The sequence below is a fragment of the Platalea leucorodia genome, assembly GCF_965183815.1.
Source record: "Platalea leucorodia genome assembly, chromosome: 5".
NCBI lineage: Eukaryota > Metazoa > Chordata > Aves > Pelecaniformes > Threskiornithidae > Platalea > Platalea leucorodia.
The window spans coordinates 58,981,712-58,991,191 of NC_138827.1; positions in this window are offsets into that span (position 1 = coordinate 58,981,712).

A 9,480-nucleotide genomic window follows, 5' to 3' on the forward strand; every position below is an offset into this window, starting at 1 on the left:
GTCCATTACAACCTTCGAAACATGTCCAAACATCTTTCTTGCAGTATCTTGAGTGGTGATGTAATACGTAGCTTAACAGAATAGCCTACAGTATATATGTCCAACAGCAACAGCATACTTCACAGGAATGCCTTCAAACCCAGGGAGACCACTGCTGCCCTGGGCTCTGTGATAGTTCATGTCAAAGGACAGGTCTCCATAATTTTTTACCACTACCGTTTTGATGTGGTTTCTTAAAATATCAGAGGCTTCCGGGACCAAAGATGCAGCTTCACAATCACCTTCACAAAGCAAAATGTGAGATGCTTGTCCTAGTCAGTCTATTTTGATGGTGATTGTGTCGATGTACTGGTGGTTTACCGGCACGTAGTGTGGCATACCAGATGTCACCGTCACAATCTTCTATTTATTCCTGTCAGTCGGGACACAGTGCAATAAAGGAACCACAAAGTCCCCAACAGGCTGGTGCTCTACAAGGTCCGTGCAGAGGTAGAGCAAGTTAAACCCTCCAGTGATGTCTGCCACAAAGGGAAATTTCTTAGCAGTAACCCTGGAGAGGCCCCCAAAATATGTGCTGGATCCCCAGTTGTAGAAAAAGTGTAAGGCTTTTCATCTCTTTTGATCTTTGTTTTCCTAGTGACAGGGTCATAGACAAGGCTCACTGGTGGACAGTTGACAGCTGAAGCTTTGTTTGTGGAGGGTAATAAGGTGGTTCATACGTTGCATCAATGAGGAGAGGAACGAATAACAGCCTTTCCACAAAGCAGACTGCTGTGTCTTACCCTGTGGCGCTATCTCAGAGTTGGCGTCATCGCTGATGTTATTCCAGCCATGCGGGTGCTGTATTTCCTCCAGCCCCACCTCCAACCTGCCTAAGATCTCCCAGGGCCTCACCAACTGTACAGTGATGTTCGAGATGGGCTTTTGTGGGGAGGATCCTGACATGGCTGGGCAGCGTGGTGTGGAAACCCCTGGCACAAGAAGCAAATCACAGTGTGCGTGATGGCAATGGTCCAGGTCCGAGACAGGCAGGACAGTGGCGGAGTGGCTGCTTTGGCTGCAATAAAACATCAGATCCCAGGGTGAGGTTGCAGAGGTAGCATGTGAAAGCCACTCACAGTGTTGTTCATAGGCAAGTGATTGCAGCATGGAAGCTGGAGCCAGGAGTACGCAAAGTGCTGCACTGACGTGGTTCATTTTATAAAAACAAGACCTTTAAACCGTGGAGTCTTTACAATACGTGGTCATGAAATGGGGAGTGACCACAAAAATCTTTTGTGCCACACAGAGGTTTGCTTGCTGGTCATCTCATGGCAAAGCACTTGAAAGAGCTGTCACACGTGAAGGTGAGTTGTGCATTTTCTTGCACAAAAAGACACATCTTCCAGATTTGCTGGCTGCTTCTGTGAGCACAAGGGTCTGTCAGGAGTACACTACCCAAAAGATATTTTCAGAAAAATAAACACTCTTAATCTGTCCCTTCAAGGTGAAGGTGACATGTGGCCAAGGAGCGAGAACGTAACTGCTTTTGTGAGGGAACCGTGCTGGGGAGAGGGCATTTTGAAAGCAGATCTTCGGAAACATTTCCATCAAATGGTTTTGCTGCCATGTCATGCGTAAAAGCTCTCCCTCTGTATGCTGCTAAAACTTGGAGACAGAATTTTCTAACCTGCTTTGTGATCTCCCAGACAAAGAGTTTCAGAGGGTTTTGAAGCCACTTGTTAAGAATAGAAAGAGGCACCAAGACCTCCTGATTTGTTAGCAAGAACAACTGAGCGACATCCGGGATGGAGGAAATTTCCTGGCCGACTTTCAGCAAAACCCTTTGCAGAATTGAGAAGGTGGGACTGAGAAACACAGGGGGCCCATCAGGATGCAGCAAGCACTGCCAACAATGCCCCTCTCGCATTTGGAGCTTCATGGCCGCTGGAGGTCTCTTTTCCAGTGACGGCGGCCATTAAACCAAGAACCCAAATACACTGACCCCAGAACCGGACCTGCGCATCGCTGTGTCACAGAGCATTAAACCAAGATGTTCAAAATGAACACGAATGAAGCCTCTTCAATCGCATTGCTCTCACTGAACAAATATTATCAATAATATGCATAGAAAAATTACTAATGCCATAATAATAAATTTGTTTTAGTGAGAGCAAAAAGGGTTTTTGTGCTGCGAGGCAGACCTGGAGGTCCTTCTTGCCCAAGGCTCGGTGGCCCTGTAACAAGGTGCTGCCGATGGGTGGCCCTGAAAACTGGGCTGCTGGGAGGCCCCAAGGGGATGAGATGGTGAGAGGCCCTGAGGGATGGGCTGGCGGGAGGCCCCGAGGACATGCTGGCAGGACGCACTGAGGGGACAGGGCAGCGGGAGGCCCAGGGGACAGGCATGTGTCAGCAGGTCACAGGGCCCTTTATGACCCGCCATGACATGAACGCTGGCGGTGACGTGGCCACCCCACAGTGCGCGGAGGATGCGACGGGACAGGATGGGACGGAGAAGGGCTGCGAGGAGCCCCTGCACAGCCCCCTCGTTCCCTGCAGACCCGCGTCCGTGTCGCTTTTCCGAGGCATCTCCCATCCCTGCGACAAGAGCCCCCGAGGCCAGGCCTCAGCAGGATGGCGGAGAGACACCCCAGCGTGCCCAGGCTGGCCTGGATGGCGGGGGAGGAGGAGGAGGAGAAAGGCACTGGGGCTGCCCCAACATGGCAGCCTGATGAGGTGGAGGAGATCCAGCCGCTGCAAGCGGGTGAGTGGCTGAGCTGGGCCACAGGGCTAATGGCTGCAGCCGGCTTGGCCCCATCCCATCCCCCATGGACATCCCCAGGGAAAGAGCCCTGGGGCTGTGCCCCATGGCTGGGCTCCGGCCATGCTCCATCCACTGGGCACCCCCAGCCCCAATCTGCGGCCAGAGAGACGGGGGGCAGTGTCCCCACCAGCCCCTGTCCCGGGGCTGGCCCTGTCTGGGGAGCGCGGGGCTTGGCTGTGTTCTCCAGCCTCTCCCGCAGCCCCTCAGCTCTGCCTGCGCTTGGACTTTGCCCGATCCAGACTGGGACCTGCCAGAAGAGGAGCAGGAGCAGAAACACGCCCTTGCCCTCTCCCACAGCATTGCACAGGTACCCGCAGCCATCCCCACCTGGGCTGGGCCTGCTCTCGCTGCTCAGCCAAGCACTGCCGTCGGGGCATTGGATGTGACATCCCTCTCTTCCCTGCCCTTCCTTCTCCTGCAGGTGTTTTGGGAATCCCTCAAGCCCGCCGTGCGTGAAGACACCACCATCGCGGCCGTCAGGGGCATGGCAGACTCTGGCTCCTATAATGCGGAGGCTTGTGCTGCCGTGCTGGATGTGCTTGTGGAAAACGATGCCTCCAATTTGAAGCATGTAAGTAGCCTGTGGCCAGGGCTCGAGCTCCCCTGGGGATTGTGTGCTCCCTGAAGCAGGGTCCGCTGGGCCCCCGACAGCCTCTTAGGCCAGCACAGTGTGGTGGGAAGGGAAGCACTTCTCGGGGGAAGCTGGGGAAATGGCTCGCTCTGGCAGCACTACAGCTCTCAGCCGTGTCTTCTCCAGGTGCCAAGCATCGTGAGGTGCATCTACCAGTGGCTCACGTGCAACGCGGATGTGTCTGCCAAGCACAGGCTGGACAACGCTCTTCTGGAGCTGACCCACGCGCACCCCCATGATGTGGTGGTGACCCTCCTGCACTGTGCCCCATCATGCGACAGGTACGGGGCCCACCTGCCTTGAGGGCTCAGGGCTCACCAGCCTGTAGAGCCCACCAGCCTGTAGAGCCCGTCCTATGTGGGCTGCCAGACAGACAGAGATTTTCAGGACCCTCCGGCCCCTCCATTTCCCAGCCCTGGCGTGTCAGCCCCCGAGCCCACTGCCACGCTCCCTTCCTGCCCCTCAAGGCACCGATGCTCAGCCGCCTGCTGCCTGCAGGGGCAGGCCTGCTGGGTGCTGCCGGTGAGGGGCAGTGGGCAAAGGCAGGGCCGGTGGCCAGCCCGGGCCCCCGGGGTTGCCCAGGCCAGAGCACTGTGGCTGAGACCCCCACTGACACAGAGCTCTGGGCCTGCAGAGCTGCTGCGACCATGTGGAGGGCGATGGTCTCCACGAGCAGGACTGTAGAGAAGGTGCTGCTGGAGCTGCTCTGCGTGCTGGGGGACTGGCCGCTGCACAGCACGGTCACCTCTGATGGGGACAAAAAGGACGTCTTTGCCCTGGCCGTGAGTTTCTGGACCAGGCCTTTGTTCATCCCCAGGGTCGCCTCTCTGGGTGGCTCTCCATCCTCCCCCGCCACTGCATCTCCCTGCCTCACGCAGTGGGCTGGAAACCCGGGTTAGGGGCAGGTTGAGAGGCAGCCAGGCCGGGTGCTCCCCCTGCATCTCCCGTGGCCCAGGGCAGTGCTTGAGCCTCGTCCTCCCACGCTCAGGCCCTGCCATGGGGCCATCTCGGCACTGAGTGCTGTCTCCAGGTGTTTTGTTTTCTGCAGGTAACCAGGGCACTGTGGGAGATGCTCCGGCTGCCCAGGTGCCCACAGAGGCTGAAGGCGCATTTCCCATGCCTCTTCCTGGCTCTACTCTTCCAAATTTTCTCCAGCACAGAGCAGATGCCAGAGGAGGTCGATCCCTTCTGGAGGCGATGCCAGCAGGAAGGCTGCCTTCCCACCAACCCCAACAGGTGCTCCATCCCAGTCTTCCCATCCCTCCCATGGCCCCGGAGCTGGGGCCGGGGCTCCCAGTGTGTCCTGGGCTTTGCTCTGCGCACAGATTTGCAGTGCTGACTGTGAAAGCACTGCTCTGCCATCTTGAGTATGAGGAGGTGGTGTTTGAAGTCGAACGTAAACATGGCTGGGACACACTCCTCAACGCTGAGGTCCACCACTGCACAATGGGTCTGCTGGCCAGGTGAGAGCCCCCTTCTCCCCGCTCCCCCCACCATTTCTGTACTGCAGACAGGGCCCCCTACCCGTCTCCTGCAGACAGGTCGTGGGTAGAGAGGGCCTTGTCACTGAAGGATGGCTCAGCAGACTGGAAAAGCCTGGGAGAGGTGGGTGCACAGGAGCAGCCACCTCCCAAAGCACCAGCCACCCCTCCCGTGGGGCCTGGGCTGACGGCACAGAGCGGGGGGGTCTGTCTGCAGCCAGCCCCACCCAGGGCAGCTGGCTGGGGCAGGATGCACTGAGGGCCAGCGACAGAGCCTGGGGGACATGAGTCCCCTGTGGGCAGGAAAGGGGTCTCCTCAGAAGGGAAGGCTGTGGGGCAGGAAGGGTGTGTTTCCAGTCTCCTCCCCAAAAGGAGCCTGCTGGTGAGGGGTGGTGGGGAAAGACAAGGCCTGTGTGAGTCAGTGCCGAAGGAGGTTTGCCCCCCTTGCTCAGGGTCGATGGTGCCTTCTTCCCCCTGCCAGAGAGATACGCGGCATCTCAAGGACATTGCGTTACTGGATCGCACACTACCTGGTCGAGCTGCTCAGCAGGAAGGAGCCGCGGTGGGAGGTCCCTGCCATGGCATTCCTTGTCGAGGTGAGCATGATGGCGAGCGCTGCTTCGCTGAGCTGCCTCCCACCACTCTGCCCTCTGGTAGCCGCAGCGGCACGGCGTGCCCCAGTCGGCAGAGCTGGGGCAGAGGGTGGGCTCTGCTGCATGCCCTTGGCCGCTCGCTGCTGGGGTGACGCTTGTCCCCACCTGTGTTTCGTGCCTCCCTAGCGCCAGCTCTCGCTCTTCCATCATGGCTCCTCGAAGGCCGAGGAGTCAGAGGCTGCTGAGAGCTGGGAGGCACTGCGGAGCGGGTGAGCGACCTGCGCCATGTGCCCCGCAGCGCAGGGCAGGGAGCCCAGGGGCTCTCTGCAGCCGCTGCTGCCTTTGGACTCGGCTGCCTGGGACGGTGCCCACGCCCTGTGCTGCTGGCTGGACCCAGCCCTGCGTGGTGCTAGCGTCCTGCCGGCCAGGCACCCCTGTCACTGCTCTGTGTGTTTCAGCTCCTGGCCTGCCCTGACATAAGGGGATGGGCTAACAGCATCCTGAAGCTCGTCCCAAGGTACCTGTAGAGTGAGCGCTGAGTGATGCGTCGCCTGGTGCTCAGAGGCCTCATTGCGCTCTGCAAGAGACACTTCATGGTGAGAAGGCTGCAGCCAGCTGGGGCTGCGTAAGGGGTGCTGGGTAACACAGTAGCTTGGACTTGGCTGGGCTTTGGGAGCTATGGCAGCTGCTCCCAGCTCTCCTGCCTCCCCGTTCACCTGCCCGAGTCATTTGGGGCAGGCCTTTGGCTTCTGGGCCCCGAGGCAGCAGCGTGGGGTCAAACTGCCGGAGCTGTTTTGGCAGTGCAGCCTTTTATGGCTTCCCAACACAGCGTTGTGTTCCACACAGGCCAAAAGAATGCAGTTCCTGCTGCCAGGTCTCATAGAGCTGCTGCAGGATGCAGACAGGGAGGTGGTCGGGATGACCCTCTATGTGGTCAGCAAGGTGCTCCTGGCCGGAGACATCCCAATTGCCAGCCCCATTGCTCTGCAGCTGGCTGAGAGGCTCCGGCCGCTCTTTGACAACGTAAGGCTTTGTGCCCCTCACCACGGGCGCTGGGTGCTGCCAGGAAACTTTGAGCCCTGGGGATTTTCAGACCCGTGGCCAGGTGGGCCTGGAGCAGCCGGTGCTGAGGTCTTGCTCCTCCTTTCCACCAGGATGTCAACTACGTGCAGCTGCTCTCCATGTACCTCTTCCAAGGTGTGATGGAGTCTGTAGCAGAAGCGGGAAAAGAGGCACTGAAGAAGCGTGTGCACCAGAGCCTCCTCCCACTGCTCTGCCACTTGCATGATGAGAAGCAGCACGTGGCAGAGGTGAGGATTTCTGACCTGCTGGTGTCCCCGTGGGAAGTGGCTCCGCTGCTTCCTGCCCAGCCTCCTCATGGCCTTGGCTACAGAGCAGCAGCCCTGGGGGACCTCTGTCCTGCTGCCCTGGCAGCACCAGGTGCCCGACATGGTGGTTGACCCACTCCTCTGCCCAGGCACCGAACCCACCGACAGACGCGGTCTCCAGCTGCCGCATCTTCCCACCAGTGGCCAGGAAAGGCCCTGAGCCTTGCCCATGTGCAGGGGATGTAGGTCCTGTGCCCTGGGCAGCGGTGCCATCCCCCAGTCTCTGCTGCTCTGCAGGCCTCTCGGGAAACCCTGCTTTGAGCTACCGAGTTCCTGAACAAGAGGAAGCTCAGGCAGCTGCTGGAGAGGGAGCAGACATGGGCGGTTGGCGAGTGCCCGGTGAGGACGACCCCGAAGCACCAGGCCCAGCCCAACAAGCCCCCTGCCCCCAATGCCCAGCGTGTGGGGCTGGCAGCTGTGCCCCTGCCCGCTGCTGCAGCCCATCGCTGCCAGCCTGCACCCCACACACGCTCCCTTCCCTCAGGCGTGTGGCCCCACGGGCTCTTCTCCAGGCTGCTCTCCCTCTCTGAGCCTGGGGGTGCCAACGGAGCCCCAGCCCAGCTGGGCTTTGGCGGCAGGGTGGCACCACAGCTCCCCAGGGAGCACCCAGCCCTCTGCTCCCTCCAAACCCCGGCACCAGCCGGCTGCTGGCTGGGCGTCGTAGGTGTCCTGGCAGGGGAGGCCAGTCCTGGGTGCAGGGGAAAACCAACCCTTCCCTCCATCCCCTCTCTAATCCCTGTCTTCTGTTTGAGGCAGAAAGGTGGATGTCATCTCTCTACAATCTCTACAATCTACTTGCAAGTGAGCTCGTCCTCTGCTGCCTCTGACTCTTTCAGTGAGGCTGAAACAGCACAGCCGAAAGACCCACCGCTCCTCCCTGTCCCAGGGCTGTGCAGCTCCTGGGGCTGGGAGGCTGTACCTTATGCCCAAGCAGAAGTTCCCTTGTGGCAGGTCGTGCCTGTAGCTTCCTGCGCTTTTGCTGTGCACCTCTGAAAAAGGCCCAGCTCTGCCTTCCCTGTGACACCTTTTAGGTATTGAAAGACAAGTTAGATCCCTCTTTCACCTTCTCCAGGCTGAAAAAGCCCAGCTCTCTACTCCTCCCCTCACGCTCCGCGTACTCCAGCTGCTGATGGTTTCAGCAGCCTTCCTCTGGACTCTCTCCTGTTTGTCTACATCCCCCTTGCTGTGGGAGGCACCGAGATTTACCAGATGCAGCCTCCCAGTGCCAAGAAGGGTAATGCCGGCTAATGCAGCACCTCATGGGACAGATGATGAAAAAAACCTTGTCAGGGTGTGCAGGTTTTATCCAAGTCTCTCCTACACTGGAGTCCAGTGCTACGGACCTCAGAGACAGCAAAATGCACGGTTAGAAAGAACTGAGAAGCATGGACACGTCACATAAAATGCTACAAAGCTTTTTATTTTTCTTAATGAGGTATACACTACACGTAAAATGCCATCATCGCTTTACATGGCACACAGGCTAAATGAGATCATTTGACTTGGTGGGAAAAGGCACTGCTTTGAAATGCTGGGCTCCCCACTTTGTTGCCAGAGACGCTCAGCTGCTGCACGGAGATAAAATAAACAGCTGGTAAGAACAGGAGAGCTGCTGCTATCACTGTCTGAGAAATCTTCACAGCTTCCACTGGAGTTGCACAGGAGTAAACCACCTCATTGTGTGGGAGCATCTGTGAAATGCTCACTGCATAGTGCAGAGGATTATATATACTCAAGCCAAGAGGAAAGAGAAAGTGAAGGGTCCACTAACAGCAAGGTAATCTGGTAAAACTGACTTGAAGGAAAAATCTCTGCTTCACCTTTTGAGATCTGTCTCCTAGTCTGCTTTTGAAAAAGGTTTCTCTTGCTTAACAGAGCCATGTAGACTTGCAAGGCAAACGCCCACCTGAAGCACAGAATGGAGTAGAATACTTACCAGCAGCTAATTCCACAAAGGAGGAGACTTAAAGAGCTAGAATTGGTACTCATACAAAACCCTTCTCAAATGTGATCTGCACTTTCCCTCTGGCTGGTGGCGTAGCACGGGGCTCTTCCCCTGTACCACCAGCCAGCCATCTCCATCAAAGCACAACCTCACCTGCAAGGTTCCCGACTGCTAGGCTTATACACGTTATCACGAGGCTGTAGCTGTCTGTGATTGCCCTCAGTTTGCTCCCTTGCATAAACTGAAAGCAGAAATACAGAAAATTCATTTGTTAAATTACTGGGATGATCCATTTAACTGACGTGGAAACTGGAAAGGCCTTTTAGCATGCTCGCTAGCAAAGCATCACTGTCACTGAACTGAGTAGCTGGGTGATCCCAAAGGGTGCTGACTTGTGCATCAGTCCAACTCAACAGGCCTTTGGGAGGACAATGGAGAAGAAAAAAAAGTTTCCTTTGTGAAGGTAAAACGTAAGAAGAAACATAACCTTTCTTTTACAACCCTACAAGGCCCATCTTTATGCCCATTTCAACACACACCTACTGAGACTGCTATTAGAAGCAGTTGGTGTTCAGGTAGAAATACCATCTCCTCTCCTTTTATCGAGCACTGACTGCATCAGACAATTTGAATGTTCAC